Source organism: Artibeus jamaicensis, unplaced genomic scaffold, assembly GCF_021234435.1.
Source record: "Artibeus jamaicensis isolate MK-2021 breed Jamaican fruit bat unplaced genomic scaffold, CSHL_Jam_final contig_3126, whole genome shotgun sequence".
Lineage (NCBI taxonomy): Eukaryota > Metazoa > Chordata > Mammalia > Chiroptera > Phyllostomidae > Artibeus > Artibeus jamaicensis.
This window is the reverse complement of record NW_026521723.1, coordinates 9,298,324-9,322,823: the sequence shown is the minus strand read 5'-3', so window position 1 is coordinate 9,322,823 and position 24,500 is coordinate 9,298,324. Positions and strand designations below refer to the sequence as shown.

At 42.3% G+C, this 24,500-nt stretch overlaps 1 protein-coding gene across 2 annotated transcripts in view; it reads right to left on the bottom strand.

Moving 5' to 3' along the window:
• PLCXD2 (phosphatidylinositol specific phospholipase C X domain containing 2) overlaps nucleotides 1-24,500 on the bottom strand; it is a 48,614-nt gene that overhangs the window by 23,241 nt on the left and 873 nt on the right. The gene's annotated exons all lie outside the window — the stretch shown is intronic.

Below are 24,500 nucleotides of genomic sequence, written 5' to 3'. Positions count from 1 at the left end.
CTAGCTGAAGCTTCATCACCAGCCACTTCTACAATCTTAAAATCAGTATTCTACTTTCTGACCACAATTTACTTTTCTCCTGCCTCATTGTGCCTTGACTCCTACTTCCCTGATCTGAGAGCCCAGGTTCCTGTTACTTGCCACTTTCACCTACAAAACTGTGAATGACAACTTTCTGTTTGGGTCTCCATTAAGGTCTGCTGTCCTTCCCCACATGCGGGCATGGGCATGGCCCCAAAATGTCCCTGGAAATATTAACATAATGTCTAACACACTTTTTGACTAACAACAAATATTTTCTCTTCTCCATTATTTCTCATTTATAGAGAATACTCAACAGAGTTTTAGAAAATAATAGGCACTAAATATCAGATGGCTGTTTTTAGACTCCTCTGTGTAGTGAATTTTGTCGTTATCTCAAGATTATTCCATATAGAGCGGGAAATACAGATATACAACCTCTTCCTTTCTACACTCTGTGGATTGACAGCAACCCTACTTCTGGCTCTGCAAAGATGAGGTGTTTTTCTCTCCAACTTTTGAAAACTTATTTCTCTGCATTCCTTTCATCTTTACAATCGCTACTCCTGTCTCTTCCTGTTTCCTTATACATTCAATAGGCATTACAAATGTCTCCCTTTTCCCTCTTTTCATGTACACCAAACCCTGCGTAATGTGTGTAAAAGCACTTTATAGTCTAAAGAAGTAATTCTCAACTTTGAACACATACCCAGAATCCTCTGCGGGGAGCTTCTAAAAACCACCAGTGACCAAGACTCCACTCCAGATGTGCCGAGTCAGAATCTCTCTGGGGTGAGAGTGGAGAATGAAAAACTTGAAAAGCTCCCAGGTGATTCGGGCACTGAGGCAGGACACCACTTGCCTTTGGTGTAATATTATCCTCTCCCGACAAGTTCTCTGATTTCTGGGATTGCCTTCTTTGGTTGGTCTTCTAGAACTTTCAAACCTGAGATGTCAATCTGTTATCTGAGATAACAATCTGGTGGGCTGGCTCACCCATATCTTGGTAGAAGAAGCTTTCTTCATCACTCCTTTTGTTTCCGGGACGTGTTATGCTTTTGGACCAGTTGAGAAACCAGTGCTTGTAAGTGGAGAAAAACAATGCAGGGAGGCTTTTCTTTCCTTATTATGCCTTCTAGTAAGTGATTATGTAGGTGAGTTAGGTTAATTAGAACCTTCCAGATGTGCATGAAGTTAGAGGAAAAAAATTTGAATGGGGGAAGGCTAGCAAGATATTTCCCCAATGTTATAGCTATTTCCTCCTAGAAAGCACTGGATGACAAGTTAATCCAAGAGACCAGGTAGAAGAGAGTAAGTAGGCCTTGTGAGAACCAGAGAAAACCCATTTGCTGTTTATCTGGAACACCAATTGCTACTTGATTCTTTCTAAGGTTTGTTATTTGAGGAAAAGGAGCTATCAAGTGAATACACTGTGATTTTTAGTTACAGCACTTTCATTACCCACTTCTTGAACATTAGAGTAGTAGCCATTTTTCTGAACTCATTTAAAATAATTTAAAGCAAGTTTCTTCTTGCTTTAAACCTGGTTTTTAAATAAAACAAAAAGAATTCAAACCACGCATCCTGAAATGACAGATTTCATTGCAATACAATAGCATTTCAGATTATATGGTAACCATACAGCTATGGAGGGGAAAAATGAAACAAAAGTACAGTAAGGAACAAATATGAGCGAGTAAGAGAAACTTCTCCATCACACCTCTCGGTGGCTGGGATGACGACCCCAGGTCAAAGAACACTTGACCTCACATATTTAAGAAAATCTCTCCTCCCCATCTCCTTTAGGTACTGCTCTGCCTTTAAGGAGCCCTTTCAGCTTTGAAGCTCATTATCCCCCTCCAAGTCCACTCACTTAAGTCCACCTCCCACCCTGTGTTGACCCCACCACTCAAAATTCAAAATTATCAGTGCCTCTAGGCTATGCACTCTCAACAAGAGGACAAAATTGGTTCTTGGAGGATGAGAAAAAAATCTTACTCTCTTTATATATAAAGCACAGACATGCATATACACACACAGGGTGGGGCAAAAGTAGTTTATAGCTGTGAGTACATGAAACTCAGTTTATTCTTGTATTATTATTTATTAATTATTGTCTTATTTTCTATACGAACCACTGTAACCCCACTTCGGTCCCACCCTGTGTACACACACATACAAATACACGTAGTACCTAAACAGATAAACTATGGTATTAAAATCTCATTGCTATGGTATTAAAATCTCATTGCTATGGTGGTAAGCAGGATAAAGATGGCTAAAAAGAGTCCTTAGTGAAGTGATAAAGGACAAAAGGCTGACAATATTGCTCCAGACTGAGCATCCTGGTAGGCAAATGGGCATCTGACCTAATTGGGCTGGACTGCAGACCCTGCCCCTCCTTTTATCCTTAACAGGCATGTCTCGCAGAGTCTTTAGCAACTGTTCTGCACTGGACAGCCATCCATCCAGTGACCAGTACTATGCTGCTGGTTACATCCCCTGTCGCCAGAGCACTAATGAATTGGAAACCAACTCCATTCCTACTTTTTCAGTTATCTTTTAAATATTTCCTATGCTGCCTGGCATCTCCAGGCAGAGAAATCTCTGCCCACTCAGCCCAAAGGACCCAAACTTGCAGTTTACAAGATGCCAGTTTAGCAAGAAGAAATTGACAAACAGCGAGTCCTGAGACCTAACTTTATGAACTATCACAGCTCTGAACAAGCTGAAAGGAGATGTCCCACAGTGCTTAAGAACATGGAGTTGGTGCCAGGCTGCTAAGTTCATAATCCTGGCTTTACTGCTTACTAGCTATGTGATTGAAATGCTGTGCCTCTGTTTCTCCTTTTGTGAAATAGGGGTAATAACAGTACCAACCATCAATGATTTGTGGTGAAGACAAAATGATTAACTCAGGTGAGCATTAGAAAAGGCCCTGGCAAACAAAATGAGCTCAAACATATGATATCATTATTAAGAAATTTGTGTCCTCTGCTTGGATGATACTATCTGAGAGACAAATAATTCTGGTTTTTAAATAATGTTGTGAAACCTCAAATACTTATATTCAGGTATCTGCCGTGGCTGTTAACTGGGAAAATGACATCTGCAATTTAAATGACTTATTTTAGGTTCCACCCAGAATCAACATCAAAAGGAGTAAATCCAGATCATAGTACTATACAGCTTAAGTATAAATTGGCACTAAAAGGAAAATTATAAATTACCTCTAGTCTGCTCCTATATCAATAACTTAGTAAATAAATATAATGACTAGGTGATTTGAAAGTATAGTAGAGAAAGTTCCAAGGATGTTCTTTTCTTAAAAAAGGTTTTATTTATTTTATGTTTAGAGTGAGGAGAAAGAGAGGGTGAAGAAACATTAATGTGTGGTTACCTCTTACATGCCCCTTACTGGGGACCAGGTCTGCAACCCAGGTATGGGCCCTGCCTGGGAACTGGACCGGTGACCCTTTGCTTGGTAGGTCCGTCCTCAATCCACCGAGCTACACCAGCCAGGCCAAGGATGTTCTTAATTTTTTTTAACCTCAAAAAATAAGACATCTTCAAGTGATTTATAAGAAAATCAAATACACAAAAATAAATCCAATCTATTGCTAAAAGCATGTTGGAGAGCAGACTTATATAGAGAGAAAACCTATAATCTATTGTTTACAATGAAAAAAATTCCCAGTTTACCAAAAACACCCATCAATTTTCATAAATATCACTAAATCAATCACACACCCCCAAAGAAACTTCCCAAAATAGAATATTTTGAACACCAAAACCCAGAATCAACAATATTTTCAGAAGTTTTTCTGTATTTTCTTACGCATTAAAAATATTAGTGCATATTTTGGCTGGTGTGGCTCGGTTGGAGTGTCATGCCATAAACCAAAAGGTTGCAGGTTCAATCCCCGGCCAGGGCACATGCCTAGGATGCGGGTTTGGTATATGGTCAGGACACAAATGAGGCAGCTGACTGATGTTTCTGTCACACTGATGTTTTTTTCTTTTTCTTTTTTTCTTTCCATATCTCTAAAAGTGACTAGCATGTCCTTGGATAAGGATAAAAACAAATGCATTAATGCATAGTTCTTAGGGAATATAAACATGGCTGAGTTTACATGTTTGCCTCTCTCAACTTTCTTTATCACTTCTTATTTTTCTTTGCATGAGTGAACTTTTCACTCATGGGTTTACCTATTTTATTCGCAGGCTTTTTGCTTTCTAGAAGTCAGTTTTACCCAATAGTGTGGTAAGTTGAGAGCACTGTGCACACGGCAAGCCTACTGGGAGAGCAGCTCCGCTACAGATGCAACCCCGTCTCCACCTTCTTGCCTGAACGTACCTGCAACCCACCGTGCAAAGGTGCTGTCATGGGATTTTTGATTCACGTAATGAATTTCAGATAAAACAAATCTCATAGTTTGTTTAGATCACAAGATTTCATTTAATAAAAAACTCTTGATGTTTTTTCTGAGGTTGGAGAAACCACAACTTAATTGTAGAAATGACAAAAACATGTGTCTAAACAGGCATGGGGGCTTGTCAGCAAGCCCAAATTTCCTGAAGAAGAGCCATTTAGGAGATGCTTATTCCACCCACTCTCATCTTCAGCCAGTAACAAGGGATATGTGGGGGCAGCTCCCTGGCCCTCCCTGGACTTCAGACCCACCACCAGTCCGCTCTCACTTCCTCAGGAGGCCATCACTGGCTCACCTCCCTGGCTTCCTGCGCATGGCAGACAGCTCTGGCAGGACTGCAGGCTCCCGGGGACAGCATGCTGAGGGCCCCCCAGCACTGCAGCGGCTGAGGGACCAGTCTACAAGAGATACTACAACGTTGTTGGGCTAGACTGCAAACTTGGTGCCGGCTGATGCTGGCTTTCACCAGTGATTCCTTACAAAATGGGCAAAATAGAAAAAAAGAATAATTCTCTTTAACGCACACAGTAAACTCTTTATCCTGAATATAAGCACATGATAAGAAAAAGAAACAATTTTTAGTTCACACTATCCTCTAAGAAGAGTGAATCCCGGTAACTGTGGTATCTTTTGTTTGTTCCACACAACTGAAATATTCATGTTTGGCATTAATGGCTTTCGATGTACTCGAAGCAGTATTAAGCAGTAGATGGGGGTGGGGGGAGCAAGCTTGGACAGAGAAGCTTAGAAAGACCCAAATTGCTCTGCTGAGGAAAGGGAGAGAGTGGAGAATCAGAAGGGGAAGAAAGGCGGGAATCACAGGGACTGCAGGGCTGAGGAGAGACCTGGGAGAGGAGACAAACCAAATGGGGATTTTTTTCAAAGGTGCGGTCCAATTCCACTTCTGTAATTCTCCCTAAATCATGCATAAGTTTTTAAAGTGAGAGCTTGAAGGGATGTCATAATATTAACTAGTCTGAAGCAAACGTGTGTCTGGGTCCAACCCTGTTTTTAGGCCCTGCCACCCCAGGGAGTCTCTTCCCCTGGACTCCCCAGCTCCTTGTATCACCTCGCCCGGGCCCAGGGCAGTTTGAAGGCTGGGGCAGGCCTAGCTGGGAGTGGTGCGGTACCACACAGAGGAGGAGAAGGTGGAAATGTACAACAGAAGGCTTCTCTCTGATGGACATACACTTCGAAAAGACCCTTTTATGAGAAATCTTTCACTTAGTATATTGGAATTTACACTCTACCACAAGGGCTAGTAATATACAAGTTCTGTTCAGAAGGCATCCAGCCATGTGATGTGAAAAAGAAACATTTGTTGAACAAGATATAAGTAACACTGTACACAGGACAATGACACCTCGGTACCCTTCAAAGTACGTACCTTGGGACCTCACACAGTTCACCCAATTGCCATCAGCTGCTCTGTAGTATTTCCCTGAATCTCATCGATGGTTTGAAATCTCTTCCATTTCAAAGGTGATTTTAGTTTTGGGAAAAGCCAGAAGTTGCAGTGTGCCAAATTTGGGCTGTAGCAGGGCTGAGTCACCTGGGCGATTTGATGTTTCACCAAAAATCTCTGCACAAGACACGAGCGAGGCATGAGCGGACCCATTATCAGATGAAGCTGCCAATCACGAGTTGCCCACAGCTGTGGCCTCCTGAGTCATCCAAATAGTTTCTGCAGAGGAATGTTCAAGCTTAATGCAAAATCTGATGCAGGTTCATTGCTCTACTTGCTTAGTCATTTTGAATGTGGTGACCACAAAGTATGCATTCTCATTCAGTAGCGTCTACTGCCCCCACTGACTAGCACAGTGAAGTCATCACTGTTCACACATGCACATTCCAGTACCCTCTCCTTGGTTGCCAGGTTACATCATGTCACACAAACTGTTCTCATTATAGTAACAATGGCTGGACTTTTTTTGGACAGCCTCGTGTGTGTGTGTGTGTGTGTATCAATAAACAAGATATATAGGCTTTTAGGGGGCATTCTAAGGAGAAAAAAGATGAATAGAGGAACAAAAGCATAAAGTATAAATGAAATGAACACCAGGAATAATGTTTCACAACACCATAGAGGTAACTACAGCAGTTAGAAAATGTACTGTCAGTTAATCTGACCAAATAGGAGACTTCTGTATATCAGGCTGGGAATATGTTTTCATTAGTTGACTTAAGATTTATGGCCACTAAGAGAGTCCAGCGCAAGCTCCATGCTGACCAGGGCAGCCTTGCAGCGGTGTCGAATACAGCATTCTTAGGGCTGGTCTGTCACTGCTGCCGGCGCAGCAGGGTGTGGCCATGCTGCAGCTCAGATGCTCCAACTCTGCGCCTCCACAGCCCTAGAGGGGCCTGATGATGAACTTCCACGAATAATAAATGCCTGGGCCTCAGGTGCTGCATGTGGCTTCTTTAAAGATAACAGAGATTCCAAAAAAGGGTGAGCGACCCCAGGAGCGAGGCTTGCAAACCAGGCAGCTTTTTCTCTGCTGCCGTAATTTGATAATCTACACAAACCTCCCAGGGACTGTGGCGTCTAGAATAAATACGTGTTTAGACAACAGAATCCAGCTTAATTTTTCCTTTTCTTAACATAACCTTTCCTTTTCTTAACATAACCTTTCTTTCCTTTTACATAACCTTTTCCCCAGGTTATGTAAAAACAAAAAGAAAAAGGAACAGGTGATGTGTACCTCTCACCCCGCCCCCTTCCTCAGTTGTACACTGTTGGGCTATTGCCCTCCATTCCCCAGTAAGCTAGTGGAAGACACAGACAGAACCGCCAGGCTCTACACTTCCACTGACATTTAAAGGTCAAGTCTCCTTGTGTTGCACATAATGATATCTCCCTCCCCCTTTGTCTGGAAAGGGCGGCTGTGAGGATTACTTGGGGGAGGAGTGCACCTCTGAAAGTTCACTGGGGCAAGTGGACTTGATTTACTGCAATTCTGCTCCACACTTCAATTGAGTGAGCTTGTTTCATAAAATAAATGAAGTTAAAGAAAATTAAAATCAAAGAATGAATTCATCCAGGTTTTGTTTTCTACCTCTGTTCTTCATTGATTTTAATATGGTTACCCTTTCAATAAATAAAGACTACCAAAAGAACTGGATCAATGTCTTAAATAGGATCCAGTTCTCAAACATTTTCTTTCTTGGTAGAGGCTTCGCCCTTGACTGCCGGACCCTCGGTGACAGAGAGCAGCTGCTACCTTTGAAAGAGGCTGCATCTGTGGGAAAGCCATTTGCCCTAGGGCCATTTCAATTTCCCCTCCTCAAGGAAGAATCTGAAAGAATCACATATTCAGTGCATACTTCTTTTAAAATTTTCTCATTTCTCTCTCCCCCCAGAACTCATGGAAACCCTCTCATCCAAGAGTTAAGAGCATCCCAAATATACACCGCTTACATCCCCATTCTCTGCACCCAGCTCCTTCATCACCAACTCCCTGGTCAGCCCTGGTGGGGGCTTCTTGTCTGACAATAACCAGTAACAACTTCAATTTATTGACCGTGTATTGTGCACCAAATGCCAGGCTGGGCACTTTACTTATAGAATCTCATTGGATGTCCACCACAGTCCTGCAAGACAGAGATTACCTGCATTTTACAGATGAGGAAACTGAGGTTCAGGCTGGTTTTGCAAGTACTTTAGGGTTATAAAGATTGCAAGTGGAGAAATCTAGGTCTGGCTGACCTGAATCCACACAAACCTATACTTGGAATACTACTGATTAAACAAGGCAAATGCATCGCGAATTTATTTCCAGTAACACAGTCATCACAGGGTTTGGTTTTAGAGCTAAATGCCTAAAACCACCCCAGTGCAGTCAGTCAAGTTGATGAAGAAAGTCATTTTAATTTTGTAAAGACCTGAAGAATTCCCATGCAGGGACACACGAGGGCACTCTAATCTTCTCTCAGTTGAGGGAAACATTGTCTTTAGCATTTCCTGCTCCAGAGCCTTGACTTCCATCCAGCCCTGGTTCTGCTCTGATGACTTGTATGAGCTTATACATTTATTTGCAGGTGAGTGAAATGAGCCTTAGGAGCTCTTCCATCTTAAGAATCAATGATTCGAACTTACTAACAGCTACTTAAAGGAATTTACGACCCTATTTTTAACAAGGGTTAATAACTACTACAAAGAAATAAGATGTTTCTTTCATACTTGCTATACTTATGCAAAAAATATGCTTACAGATTTAACTCATCATATTTGCAAATAGCAAATCATTCCCTAGCCTGAGGATGTTCTTTGTTTATTTTTGACTCAACTGTGAATTTTCCCAAACTGCTGGAGAGATGCTTTCCCCTGCTACAGGTTCAGGTTCAGGTTCTCGCATTGCTGTGAGCCACCTGCTGGTTGGCTAGCACTGGGTGTGGGCGTGGATCAACCCAGGGGCCAGCAGTTTGCTTCTTGCTTAGCCAAGTGTGGCATCCCCCTTCATTCCAAAGGCTGGCCTTTCTGTGCTTTGTGGGACAGTTTTATGAAATTTATTGTTGGGACCTTGAAAAATAAACACCTCCAGAGTCACCTAGCTTGGATGAAATTTTTCATGGGGCAGGGAGAGCTATTTGAAGATTCACTTGGCAAACTGCAGAATGGCAGGGATCCAGGGGCGTCCCTGGCTAAATCCCCTCAAGGACAAGAAGGGTTTTCCCCCTTTCCTACAAATGGAGAACTAAGCAAGCCAGGAGCTGCAACAGAGGAAAGGGATAAAGGAGGAGGGGAAATCCAAGTGGCAGTCTAAATTACACAAAACGATGGGTTTAGAAGTAATTTGTCCATTATACCCAGTGGGGAAAGGGAATGAAAACCAGCCCCACCCTGGAAGACGAGTGTTCTGAGAAGCTCGCACACCTGCTGAAAGCCCCCCCGCTGCGTTTTCCCTGCGGAGGCAAAAAGATGTTTCCTCGGCTGGAGCCTTGCGGGGTGATTACCACAGAGACCACTTAAACCACTGGGCTGCTTTTGTTCTGAGTCAATAAAAAGCCTCCTAGATGTCTGGTCTTGGGAAATAAGAAGTGACTTGTTCAGTGAGAACAGGGAAGCAGGCGGTCCTTCCGACACTGCTGTCGGCTGGTGTCCGGGCACTTCATCCCTGGCAGGCAGACGAATGCCCGGGATGAAAGGGAAACTGCTCTTTATTACAACCAACAAAAGGAATTAATCTTCAACTCTATACATGTCTTTTACTTAAATGTAATTAAATAAATTTGGGTTTTACAATTCTAGTATTACTATAAGGGTTTTTGTTGCAATTTGCTTCACTTTCCAGTATCTCCATTTCTTCATCTGTAAAATAGAGATAATAATAATAGCACTTGAATCCCTGGGTTGGAAAGATTAACTGGGTTTACATAAATCAAGTAGAGCAATATCAGGCACATATGAGTAAGTGCTTTAATTATTATTTTTATCCTCACTCAAGGACATTTTTTCATTGCTTTTTAGAGAGAGATGATGGGAAAGAGAGAGAAACATCATCGATTGGTTGCCTTCTGGTATGTACCCCAACCAGGGATTGAACCTGCAACCTAGGTATGTACCCTGGCTGGGAATCAACCCCAAGACCTTTTGGTCTGCGGAACAATGCTCCAACCAACTGAGCCACACCAGCCAGGGGCTAGTAAGTGTTTTATAAGTGCTATATAAGTAAGCTCTTCCTTTTCTGTCACAATTACCATTATTTTTGTATTTTTAAAGGCTTGGGACACCTTGAGAAGACTTTGTGATGCAGTTACAAGATTCTCTCTCACCTCAGGCACTATTACTTTCTCTCTGTGTGTCCCAGTTTCTTTTGAAATTAATAGAAATGCCAGCTCCTTGGGCTTAACATCTTTGTAGATATTTCAGGTCTCTCTCTTTTGCTCCCTCTCTTTTTTCCGTAAGGTATTGATTCTGAACCAGCGTACAGACACCACGGATAGAGACGACAGACACAGCTGTGCAGCGGAAACACCAGCGAACAGACCCAGTGGCACACAGTGTGCCGCACACTGGAGGTGTGCACACAAGCAGTTCCTGAGCTGATTCTCGCAGCCTGAGCTGTCACTGGCCCAGGGAAGTGTGGGGCACTGGGCGATGGGAGGTCTGGTAGAGGAAGGAGCATGTTTATGGACTGGAGTTATGAAAACAAACAGTGTGTTTCCTTTCAGGGCTTTCTTTGGGCCCTAAGTTGTCCCTGGCTCCCCACAGTCTACGAGACAAAGCACGAAGTGTTCAGCACCACACTGGAAACCTCTCTGAATCTGGCTGAAGTCTGTCTTTCCAGTCCTCTTCCAGTTCTTTCTCCTGTCACTTCTACAGTGAGCCACGCAGCCCTGCTCTGTTTGCTGAAGGTGCCCTTGCTTTCTTCTATAGAATTTTACTCGTTTGGTTCCCTTTGTCTGACATGCCCTTCCTCCAGGTACGGAAGCCTTGCCCATCTCTTCCAGTTCTGCTCTCAGGTGCTCTCTCAGCGCAGCTGTTTCTTAACCCCTGTCCCTTTTTCAGGTTCCTAAACAGTTTACTCTCTCTCTTTTTTTTTTAAACTGTGACACTGCATTCTGCTTTTATTGGCTTTAGTTGAACTATAGTATATAGTATCTTTCCTACAAGACTACAACCTATACCTTGTTAATATTCAAAAGATTCCCTATAGTATCCAGTATGAGACTAGGTACATATTAGGTGATCAAAAAGAACTGTTAATAATACTTGCTTATCCAAAATTTATGCTTGTTGTGTGCCAGGCAATGTGGACCCTGAGAAGAAAGATTCATTTGATGTGAACCCTGAGGAAGAATTTATCTGCTGAGACGGACTCTCCATGGCCAACCAAGGGCCCACATTCTGTGAACACTAAGAGCCTAGCAGGCATTTGCTGACTGGGGCTCCCCTGCTCTCTGTGTACTGGGAAGAACCTCAGGCTGAACCCTGGCTTTCAGCACTTTGCCCACCTTGTTTTCAGTCTTTGAGTCAACCACTGAGGGGAAACCCTGGTGTCCTCTTTCTACTGAGACCTGCCCTGTCCAATCAGAACTATACAATTTGGACCCCTCATTTACATAAAACAGACCCAATTGAGAGAACCTGGATAGAAAATTTCTCTGTAACAGGTGGCCTCCCCTTTGTCTCAGTGGAACACCATTTAGTTGTGACCTGAATCCATGTCTCCCGGGCTGCAGCCACTTTTTACTCAGATAAACGTTTTTTATTTTTTATACAGTCTAAAATTAACTTTGGTTTACAGCAATATTCTAAGCACATGATATGTATTATTTATTTAGTTCTTAAACAACTTTGCTGTGTAATGAAGATTTTAACCTCGCCCACAGAGAGTGCTGGTCTTTGTCCTTGGCTCTGGGAAAGAGGTAACCTCTTAGGGGCTTGAAATATCCTGCCTGGTAAGAGAATCTTTTTTTACCTGGTGGGCTTTGGGGCCACATCCAAAAGTCTAAGGAATAATTTATGGTGGTGGCTTTAGTCACATGGGTACAGGCTTGCCCTCTGGAGGCCTGGATACTCTGGATACTGAGGTTGGCCATGTGGTGCCTCAATAAAGACTCTGGACACCGAGGCCTGGGTGAGTTTCCCTGGTTAGCAGCACTCGGTGCATATTTCAACATCAATGCCAGGAGAGTAGCTCTGCCCATGAGTCCAAAGGGGAGGACAAGCGGAAGCACCTAGTTTGGCGCTTTGCTGGACCCTGCCCCATGTACCTTTTCACTTGGCTGATTTTCATCTGTGCTTTTCTCTGTAATACATAGTGACAGCTTTCAGTGAGTTCTGTTAAGTCCTTCTGGCATATTACTGAACCTACCAGAGATCTTGAGGACCCTCAAACTGGCAATTGATGTCAGAGTGAGGGTGGTCTTATGGATTGTGCTTCTTCTACCCTTGCACTTGGGAAGTAGATATTATAATCATCTCCAATTTACAGATGAGAAACCTAAGGGACAGAATAGTTCAACTTTTATTTAAGGCCACTTGAACTTAGGTATGCTAGAACAAAGCCCACACTCTGAACTGCTTGTCTATTCTGCCTCCAATGTGAGCAAAAATTATGGATAGATATAAGATAAAAATATTACAAACAGACCTAAAAATGAGCACATGTCCTTAAATGCTGAGATGTTTAACGTATGTAGCTTTTATAGAAAAACATGTTGTGTTACAATGCAGGTAGTAATCTCTATGAATATTGCAATAAAGTTGATATGAATAGACTAAAATTTTTCATGTTAAAATATTTCTGTGGCCTCAGCTAAGAACATGCTTATTTGCAAAGTTCTGTACGAGAACTGGGACTTATGGTTCTTGAGTACAGCAAAAAATTCAACAAAAATGTTTTATAGTCCTTGGGAACAATCTCATTGTCCCTTGCCTTTCCATTTTAATTACTTGGACGTGACCCAGGCAGTTCCTGTGAGTTCCCCTGACTCCGCCGAGCATATTTAACAGGTCTTTGCCCTGTGCTCCCCTGGCATTTGGTACCCACTTGATGAACATGGGCTGCTGTGTGGAAGGAATCTCCATGTCTGCCACTGAGACAGGACTGGGAGTTTTGAGGATCGGATTACGTCTAATTCATGCCCGTATTTCTTTCTATAGTTTGTAAGTCTCTGGCACATGGTAGGTACTGAGTACATGTATATAGAACAAACACAGTCATGGTTACTAGAATAAACAGATATTTAGAGAGTTTCCCTAGGACAGGTGAGCCTGGGTCTCTTGATCTTTTCCCAGAATTCTCTTTGGTCCACCCATCTCCTTTATTTATTTATTTATTTAGAAAGATTTTATTTATTTATTTTTAGAGAGGGGAGGGGGGGAGAAAGAGAGAGTGAGAAATATCAATGTGTGGTTGCCTCTCACATGGCCCCCATTAGGGACCTGGCCTGTGACCTAGGCATGTGCCCTGACTAGGAATTGAACCAGCAACCCTTTGGTTTGCAGCCCGTGCTCAATCCATTGAGCTATGCCAGCCAGGGCCCAACCATGTCCTTTAAACAGGCAGAATTTTGGCTGTGCCTGCTCACCACCAGCACTGGTATACCCCAGCTCCATGTATCTCCATTTGACCTTTTAGCTTGAGTTATCTGGGTCAGTGAAGAAGAAAGTATCAGAAAACACATGACAAAAATAAACCAGAAAGGATGACTAAAAGAGCAGCCATAATAAAATGCAAAATTCAACATTTTGAAAGGAAAAGACCCATAGAGTAGATTTCTTACAACTTATGCCTTCTAATAACGTCTCCTTGGGGCCTCCTGTCTCACACACATAATTTAGGTCCTTGGGAAAAATGCAGCATCTGTAGAGAACTTGACTCCACAGTGACAGATGCAGACAGGCTGGCATCTTTAGGACATAAAATATAGCTAACGTGAGTCCAAGGTTCACAATCAGGGGACAATTCAGTAATTTCCCAAATCAAAGAATACTATCTTTAAACGTTGCCAATCCAAAGGGATAATAAACTTCACCTATCAGACTTAATTAGGTTTCTATGGAGCATGTGAAAGAGTGGTGAGTGTTAATAATACCCATGATACTGCCAGCGAAATCTGAGAGGGCCATGTGGCCAATTTAATTTCCAATCGTGTGCCTACTGAATTCAACATTATTCTCAATGCAACAAAGCAACTGCATAAGGCAGAACACTTGCAGGCAGAGGACGCTGATAAGCATAGTTTTCAATGGGCTGAGAAGCCAAAAGGCATCCCACTGTCCGAGGACAGATATCAGCGTGGGAATCCACTGAGCCAGTCCTGATCTACTCCTAAGTAGCTGAATGAGCTAGAGGGTTGGAATGAATCTGAGGTTTTTCAGGGCCGTTCACACCTGGAGCACTGTCACACACAGCATCCACATGTAAAAACAAATGTGATCAGAGCCTCTCTGGTTACAGGCCTACTGGGGCAGTCCCCTCGCCTAACCGTTCTGTGTCCTGGGGGCACCTAGGAGACACCAAGCCTCCTTAGCACTCTGCAGGGCACCACGGGGCATTCCAGTGCCCTAGACAGTCTCCAAATCAGCACAGCCTCCTACGGTTTATGTGAGTGAAAGCATTTTCAATTCCGTGTATGGAAGGCATTTTAAAGCCCTCCACGTATTCTGGGTATCTATTTTCCTTTGAAAGACCTTCTCCTCTTCAAATGTCTAAGAGACCCAATCCCCACCCCAATTACGGTACAGCACAGGTAATTCATTAATAAGAAATCTTCCTCTATTTTGCTAATTAGCGCTCTCTCTGCCTCGGAACAGATGGCATTGTCCTGGTGAAGTAATGCCTCACAAAAGGGCACTTGGTCATCCTCCAAGAAGCCTTCTCGGTTCTGAGATACTCACATTTTCTTCAACAACCTTTCAGTTTTTAACACAAAAGAAAAAATAATATGCAAGTTTAGGGGAAAACAGGATAATGTTTATGGAAGCTAGGAGAAAAAGTTAAATGAAATATTCTACCACAACATTATCCTGCTGTTATTCAGCCTCTTGGTGTAACCCTGGAAGTCAGTTGGTGAAATAAATGGTATTCGATGCTGGGTAAGGCACGTGGCAGTTACCACTTCATATCTGGGGGTGGTGTGGTGTGACAGCTAACCACAGCTCACCCTCCAGCTGCCGCATCGTAGGGAAGTAGTTAAACAGGCAATGACAGAATTCATGCAGAGCAAGCAGAACACCAGAGGAGATTTGGAGGATGGTTTGTCCGAGACTAAAAGTTCAAGGTAGAGTTGAGAAAGAAGTAAAACTTTAGTTAAAGTCTAAACAAACATGTAAAAATAAAAACACTAATTCAAACTCAAATACCTTATGTTGAGTATAATAGTGGCTGTGAGTAAGGGGAAGGGAGATGGGCACATTGTGAAATGTAGGATTTGGCTCTAAAGTCATTTCCACTGGGTGCTGGCTATGTCTTTCTCCTAATTCTGAAATGTCCCAAGGGTACCTCAGACTCAGTGTATCTGCCCCAGACTAAGTCTATCTCCTTCCCTCCACCGCTCCTAGACCTGTTCCTTCTCCCACATCCCCATCTCTGGGAAGGCCATCACCTTCCTCCCAGTTACCCAAGACAGTGTTCGCCTTCTCTCACCCCTCCAATTAATTGCCAAGTCCTGCTGATACTTCTTCCTACATGTCTCCTGTGCCTCCCTTTACCTCTCCCTTTTCCTCCTTTCCTACTGCCACCCTCCTTCTCTGGTCAGCATCACCATCCACTTGGATGACCCGATCACCAACCAAAGTGGCTTCTTCCCTGGGTACATCACTTTCCCCCTCCAGTACATTTTATAAACTGTAGCCAGAATGATCTGTCTAAAACACAAAGCTGACCATGTCGTTAACCTCCTTAACACCTTTCCCGTGCCCATTAAGTCAAAGCAAAATCACGTTAACATGGCTTATTAGACCTCTCAGTGTGTCGCCACGCTTCTCCTTGCAACCCATGGCATGCTGCAATGAACCATTGCTGTTTGCTACATGGGTCATTTTCTCTCCTGAAGGTCTTTGGAGAACAAGTTCACTCTCGTCCCTCTTATCCTGGGGCTAATTCCTGTGTATCCTTCAGGTTACAGTTTATTCCCCACCTCCTCTAGGAGACCTCCCTGGACTCCCATCCTATCTCTTTAAGATGCCCCTGCTACATGCCTCCTCCAGCAGTAATCTCTACGTCTGCAACCATCCCAAGTAGCAAATGGTGCTGTGACTGCCTAAGTAAACGTCCATTTCTTCATCTCGACTGTAAGCTCTTTGAAGGCAGGAACCATGTCTGTAATTATCATCAGTGGATCACCAGTGCCTAGGAGACCGCCTGGCATGTGAAAGAGATCAACATATAGGAATCAAAGAGAATGAAGAAAATAATAAATTTCTCATGTTCTCCTCAGCATCCCTGAAAACGGAGGAGTCATTTTGTTTCTCTTCAGCCTTATGCAGTTATTTCAGGCCTTTTCATCCATTCCCGAACAAGCCTTTCAAATGGTTGTTTTTTTGCCTTTGAGATAAGTTTAACATTTAATCTTGGCATGCTACATAAGGCTCATTAGCCTACTTTCTCAGCCTCATCTCCATTCCTTTTTTGAAAAGAAATCTATGCTTGGGTTTTCTCAAGGTCACCCTAACCTCTTGTTTCTTGGTACCGCCACACTCATCTCTCCACCCGCAATACCTGGACATTTACTACTTGCTCTTTATGACTCAGCCCGAGGGCTACCTCCTGCCATCTCCTCTCAGAGGCCTCGTCTGCCCCGCCTTCCTCCCAGTACCAGTAACAGCACTGGGTAGTGGTTTTCTGCGTGTTACAGTCCCCATGCATTCTTCACAGTGTTTGCATTCTGGCTTTCTTCTCTTACAAAATAATAACTTCCTGAAGGGCAATAAGAAGAATCTTCTTCGTCTGCATATTCACCTCATCTAACACAGTACCTGGTACAAAAGGCACTCAATATTCTTTGAATAAATCATTTTCCTTTAAATGAATACATTTAAAATATATGGACAATGAGGACCAAAAGAAACAAAAGGAAAAAGCAAGCACCAATGATTATTTTAGCCACATTGACACAAGGGGCTCATACAGTTCGTATGATTATCCACAGGGGCACCTTCTGCCAGGGTGGTGCCCTGAACCCAAACCCGGGGAGGAAGGCAAGGCGCTCTCTTCACCTTTTCTGTGTAGCATTTTCCCATCTGCTTTCAATTGTACTTTAAGAATATTGCTTTCAGTATGTAAGCCTTCGAATCATACATGTTCATAAAATATTCATCTCAGCCTGACAGAGCCTAGAAATGTTTCAGTTCTACCATTACCGCAGATTGAGGCTGCACAGCAAGACATTTGCACTACAGGCTACAAATGCTTCCTATTTTTTTCTTTAGTTTGATTTTTTTTCAGGTCTGTACAGAGAAAAAATATTGGTAGAATATTGTCAGGAAAGATAGTACACTTTACAGACAATAATTCTAGAATTAATCAGGAATTTTAAAAAATACTTGTGGTTCTTTTAGAAAATGTCAGCTTCTTAGCAGACAATCAAAGAAAGACTGCCCGCGCTTTGTACGTAACAAGCCAGACGTCTCCCTCAGAGCAGGGCAGGCCTCTGTGGCCAAACCTATTTCATGTGGGAGCAACCAGAGATCAACTAATGGAATCCACCTGGGTACTGGCAGCTCCTCATGGGTGTTTAGCAATGTAATCCAAATTCCTATGGGCGTGAGAAGTGAAAGGGATCCTGCTCAACCACATGTGTAGATATTTGAGCAGATTTTGTTATAATTCTCCTCCACCTATATGTAATTCTTGACATGTATTCAGATTCTTTTCACACACATAGACACGCCCACCTATTACATTGTCTGTATCTAATTCCTCCCCCAGCAGCCTAGTTTGAAACTCTAATTAGGGTTAGCTGGCATTTGCACTTTTCCCAAAGGCAAAGTTACAGGACACTAAAGCATCTATTTCACCAACATTGCCTCCAGTATTCCTGTTCTGATAAGCTCTTAGAGGCCGAGGGGAGATGTGAAGCCAACCTGTCCCATGGAGTGGAGGTCAGGTCAGATCACACACTAGAAAGTGAAACCTCTGCCTCAGAAGCACAGCTGTCTGACGCAGCAGCGTGCTGTGGGTGGGTGCATTCTGCAGGATCTTTATAAAGGGTAAACAGTAACCGGCATTAGAATTGGAGTTCTTTTGAGGGTGAGGCTAAAGTTGTGGCTGAGTGTGTGTGCATGTGTGTGTGTTGGGCGTGATGCATATATTGAAAGAGATCATAAAGCTATTCTGTCGGCTGGGGAAGGACATATAAAATCTGTGTAAAGATGTGTTCAAAGGAAAGCATTTTATAATGTTGTTAGTCTTGAGATGGGAAGAAAATGACTGCATTAGGAGGGCAAATGATGGAGAAAGGAGGAGAGCAGAAGCAAAGTTAACAATATGGTCCTGTTGCAGAGGGTTGAAAATTTTCCAAAGGCTTTGGATGCCTGGAGATGATGAGGTTTGACAGCTGAACTTGGAATGGGAGGACAAAGTAGCTAAAGAAGATTTTCTGGCTCTCTTGATCAGTTGCCCTCATGTTACATTTAAGATTCCCTTGGTACTTATACCCTGGACAACCCTCTACGTCGTATTCTTCCCTTAACTGTAAGTCTCCTTGAGGGGATGACATTCAAGCTAGCCGATCTAATCGGACAGAGAACTTTGAGCCACATGGCTTAATTAGAAGGTCAGCTCCTTAACTCGATTGTAAATTACCTGAGGGTATGGACTGCATCTTACACCTCTTTTTTGTTGGCCATTCCAGGGGCAGGTTTTCAATAAAAGAATGTTGTGATTAATGTTTAAAAAAGCCAGATTATATAACAATTATTCTATTGTTACGTAGTGCTCCTTTTTGTGACAGAAACTGTTCTAAGTGTGCTGTTTGAATTAATTCTCACACCGACCGAATGATGCAGTGCTATTATTATCTTTGATTTGCAGAGGATGTTGGGGCACAGAGAGGTTAAGTAACTTGTCCAAGGTCAAAGAGTCACAACAGGCAGAATTGGGGTTCAAATCCACAGTATGATTCTAGCATTAATACTTTTAAACAACCCGCGATTCAGCTTCTGAACAGTCATGTGTGATTCCCTAATTCCTTGTAGCTTTTCTGTGACTCAAAATGGGAATGGGAGAATCGGGAAGTGACGAGCCTTATTAGAAGAGAAACTTACTAACTGGGAACAACAAAGTCATAGCCTCTTTTTATTCCTTTCCATGACCGCCCAGAGGAAAAAAAAGAAAAAGGAAATCAAACAACGAAAAAGACTATTCCCACTGAAAAAAAAACCATTTTGGTCCCACATGACTTTTTTCTTTTTTGTTTTTTTTCTTTGATTGGGTCAGCCCCGATAGTCTCCATGTGGGGCCTGGCTTTGTACGGCCTCAAACACAGTAGGAGGATGGGGCTGTTTCAGGGCCAACTCATGGATCATATTATCCTCAAAGGGAAGCCAACCTAAACTTCTTGTTCCATAGTGTATTTCATACCCTTCTGAGTCCCCACATCTCTTTTAGAAGCACCAGACCTGATTCAACTTCCAGAAGCAGAGTTTGAGTAATGAGCCCTTCATCCTGCCCCCCTAGTGGGAAGTGAGTATGGGATCACAGAAAAACAGCTAGAGAAATCACCAGTGGCCAAAGGCAGAATGCACTGGAAAGATAGGATTTCAGGAGGGCATTGTCATCAGCAAGATGAGAACAGAAAAGCATCAGGGAATTGGAGAGCAGTGAAGAACGTCTGAGCAAGGGTTCACACTGGCAAGGGCATGGCCCTGGTACAGGCCAGGTCAGTGGAAGGAAGGTGAAGGCAGGGCCAAGAAATGAGAGCAGGCTGGGGCTGCAGCCACACAGGAAACACGAGAGGATCACATTTGACAAGGGATGAAGGAAGGCAGCAATGATGTAGGGCGAAAGAACTGTTCCTCGGATAGAAATTACACCAGAGTTCTGCTTCTGACTTCCAGCTGCTTCACTCTGCCTCAGAATTCTCATTTCTAATGGGGCTCAGTGATAAGCCTTATCATGAAGTACAGGAATATTATGCCAAATAACAAGAAATGGATTGGGAAATGTTCAGGTTGCTTCACAAGACTATTTACACAAGGTGAACCTGACTAATCTATTCAGTTTCACTTTAGTTACAGCTGAAAATGATGGTGGCTGCAAGCTCTTTTTCCAACATTTTCATTCTCTGGTTCCGTGCATTAAATTATTTACTCAACAGTCACCAATCACCAAGCTGCTACCCTGTACTAAGATTTAGGAGTATAAAGAGAAATAAATCACATTCTCTATGTGAAACTTGCTCACAGGCAATGTAGGAGACATACCTAAAAATAACGAGTTAACAAGTGCTATAATAAAGATATTAACAAAGCATTACTGAGGGGTAGGAGAAGAAATCTTCTGGCCACTTCCCAAATATACCCACACCCCACAGCTTAATTAGTTTATTTCACCTGGAAAGCCCCCTTCACAATCCTGACCCTCAAGCCACATCCCTTGAAATTTTGACCATCCTTCAAATCCAAGGTCAAATGCCATTTTTTTAACAAAGTAGTTTTTAATCTTAAAATTTAGAATTAATCTTTCCATTCTCTGTGCTTCTATAACCCTTTATTTATATTTCTTTTTACCCCAATTAGTTTTTTTAAAGTATATATAATGTAGGGATGTATATATACATATGTGTGTGTGTGTGTATATATATATATATATATATATATATATATATATATATATATAAAATTAGATTGTAAGCTCCTGTGACAGCTGGGTTGAGGCCCAATTCATCCTTGGGTCTCCCACAGGCCTGAGCCTGGAAGCTTCTTAAATTGTTCTCAGGGCCAGTTCATTCAGAACAACGAATCTACAGTCCATTTTAGGACACTAAAGTGAGGCTACACTGCTTCATTCTGGCAATTGTGAATCCTTGTTTGCACATGCCAAAACTAATTGCTTGTTTTACAGATGCATAAAAGAAATGGCCCTTAGACCTAAAATAATCCAATCATTCTTCCCATCTCTTTCTACATGTGGACAAAGAACAGGCAAAAAACAAACAACAAAAACAAAAAGAAAACCCTCTTAAATCAATCAAAATATTTTCCATTTGAAAAGGACTTTATATTTCATTTAATTCAACATTTTAATTACAAATGGGGAAACTATGTCTCCAGAGATTCGGATACCTTTTTGATATCACATAGGCAGAATCATCAATATCAAATTTTGAGGCCTTTAAGTTCAAGACTCTTTTTAATAGATCAAATAGTTTACCTTCGATAAAAAGAAAAGGACAAGCATGATAAAAACAGCACTAAATATACAAAAAATTCATTGAAAAGCTATGTGCATGATAGAAAAAAAGTCCCTATCAGTCCATTTGTCTCTTAAGAATATCATGCTTTCACTAACATTAGCAAAAATGTTTGTAGAGTTTGAAGCTTTAATTTAAAATCCTGACTGTTGCAATTTCCAGATCCTTCACTCTTAGAGTCTCTAATCATTCTATGCAGTTGGCAATGAAATATGTTTGGGTGATACTGGTCATTAACAGGTGTTCTCAGCAGTTGTGGAAGTAAAATAATACATCAAGGCTTTGTGGAGAGGTGCACGCTCACACATGCTCTCTCTCATCACGACGTAGGCAAATGGAGCAGATGCACTCAAATCTGACATAGTTTATTTGGACCCAGGTCTGCTATTACGGCCAGAATGCCTGCCCTTTCCCAGTCCATTCCCATGTCACTGCTTCCCCAGCCCCATTCTGCCAGATGTGACACTATCTCACAGATGCCCCAGGGCACAGCACATGTGAACACACACTCGTGCACAAAACAGGTCTAAGCACTGAATTTAAAACTTACTGGGTTTATATTCTAAAATTCTATTTAGTATTCTAATTGTAAGCAAGGAAGTATATGCGTATATGCAGAGATAGACAAAAGCATGTTTATAGTTATAATACAAATAAATAATACCATATAATAATACAAGATTAAACTGTTTCACATACAACTGTAAATCTACTTTTTTCAAGATACGTCATATGTACACATATGAAGATGTCTATCTGTCTACCTCGTCACAGTGATATTTAACCTCTCGGATAAAGATCACTTAGTTTTGGAGGTTGGGGGAGGTAGAAGAGGATATAGGGAGAATAAACGGTGATGGAAGGAGACTTGACTTGGGGTGGTGAACACACAGTGCAATACACAAATGATGTATTAGAGAATTGTACGCCTGAATCTATATAATTTTATTTACCAATGTCACCTCAATAAATTCAATAAAAATGTAAAAAAAGAGACCAATTAGTTTAAAAAATTCTTTAACTTGCTGCAGAGGAGGGTCTGTGAAAACTGGTTGTCAGTTAGAGACTGCTCCCCCACCCTGCCATACCCCACTGTTCTGCACTTCCCAAGGTCCCTTTAAGGGCACGAGGACAGTGCATGGGTTTCGGAGCTAGCTACACAGAACCTGAAATATTAGTTCTGCTATTAACTATTTAAAAAAATTACTTAACCTCACTGACAATAATGTTCTTATTTCCAAGATGAGGATATTAATACCTATCTTGGAGGTGCCAGGATTTGAGCTAATGTAAGCCAGTGGGTGCTGCGTGGCTATGCTCAATAATAACAGCTATAATAAAGGTGGCGATGAGGGGGAAGAAGAAGACAGGAAGGGGTAGGAAAATGGTAGCCTCTATCACTTGAATACCTTCTGTATTTCTAAGCAAGGCTTGGCAGAACTCAACTGAGCTAGCATTTAGCCAGGGAATATAAAGCTTGAGGCAGGGGAAAGGGAACTACCGATGGGGTAGGGGTGTGAGAAGGGTGACTAGCACTTACTATGTGATTTTCCTATCTTGAGCTTATAGATACATATACTTCCACTGCTGGGAAAAGGGCATTTACAGTAGTGAATTCAGTATCTTTTGAAGACTCAAGTCCTTTTTTTAATAAGCAGGGTGAACAAATCCCTGTGTCCTACCTGGTGGCTAATCACCGAGTTTCCAGTTACAGCAGTAGGTCCCGGCTGTTTGGAACCCCTAACAATTCTAGTTACTGTGAGGTACCCTGCAGATTGCAGAACAAATGCCCAGCTCCCTTCTGGAGTCCTGGCCCAGCCACAGGCAGAGCTGCTGCTGTGGTCTCTACTGTCCAAAATACAACAGGAAGGAGGAAGTCCCAACCTACTTTGGACATGACAGAGCCATTCAGGGCCTGCCTAAGATGCCACTCTGCTTGCAAACACACACACTCCTTACCTGTCAGACCACTTGACAAAACAGTCCATCAGAATGTCTGATGACAAATGACATATTAAAAGAGGCCTGTGCGTCATTCCAGCAATGACTCCACAGGAGTCAATTAAACAAGGAAAAGACCTGTTCTAAGCATGATCACCCGGCATTTCCCAAGGAGCTGTAGTCAGTGGCTGATACAGCACAAGTGATCATAACTATAAGGATTTAGCAGCCCTCTCCTTGCTCAAAAGCAGAAAGAGCTCATGAGGACAATGAACCTGGAAGACCTCCAAAATTAGAGGTAAAGAAAAGGCTGCATCTGAAGCCAGCACTGTTTTTCCTCATGCATAGAAAGCAAAGATTTGGGGTTGCATGAGGTCATCTTTTAGCTACTACAATGGCAGACTGTTCCCAGGAATGCTCAGGAGTTTGTCTGGCAGTCTAGGGCTGAAGTCAGTTGTTATGTCTCCAGGTGAGAGAAAGGATTGGCAGTAGTCCATCCTCTGCTTCTAGGAGTGCTTTCCAAGTACCAGCATCTAGGATTTTGTCCAGCAGACGTGGCCAAGATCACTGTAGTGCAAATGTCCTTCCCTAGAAACCATGTTTTTACCAGCTTTGAATGGATGGAAGAGGATCACTTAACAAATCTAATGAGAGTGATGTCAAGTTATAAAACCTCCAGGAGAGAGAGTAGCTGGAAGTAGAAGTGCTTTTCAAGGTTGCAGTTCAAGACCAGCCAGGCAGACACCTGTATATATAGAAAAAGCTTCAAACACCACCACCTCATCACACCTAATGACTGCCTGTGACAAGCACTTGCATTCTCTATTTCTGGCTTTTCCAACAACAAAAATACATGTTTTTATACCCAGTCCTGGTTCTGAACCTATTCTTTAGTGCCAATCTGTTTTTTTTTTCCTTCAGTAAGCAAGGTCAGATAAGTTGGAAAGGAAACACTTTCAGTTTTTATTTTGATCCAGATCGAAAATTGTTAATGAGTTTTTATTCCTTACCCTTTTTCTGTGATTCAAGTAAATGCACCCCTCACATACCCTGACCCCAGCATTAAGAGGGAAATATTCTTGAATAAGGCTTTCAAGAAAAAACCAAAGCAAGCCAATAAACCACAAACAATTAAAAAATGGTGCTTCCATTCTCCTTGAGTCCCCCTTTCCAACCATGCAGTGTACTTAAATCCCTTTACAGCAGCTGCTCCAATGTTAGATAAAGTTTTTGGTTTGGAAA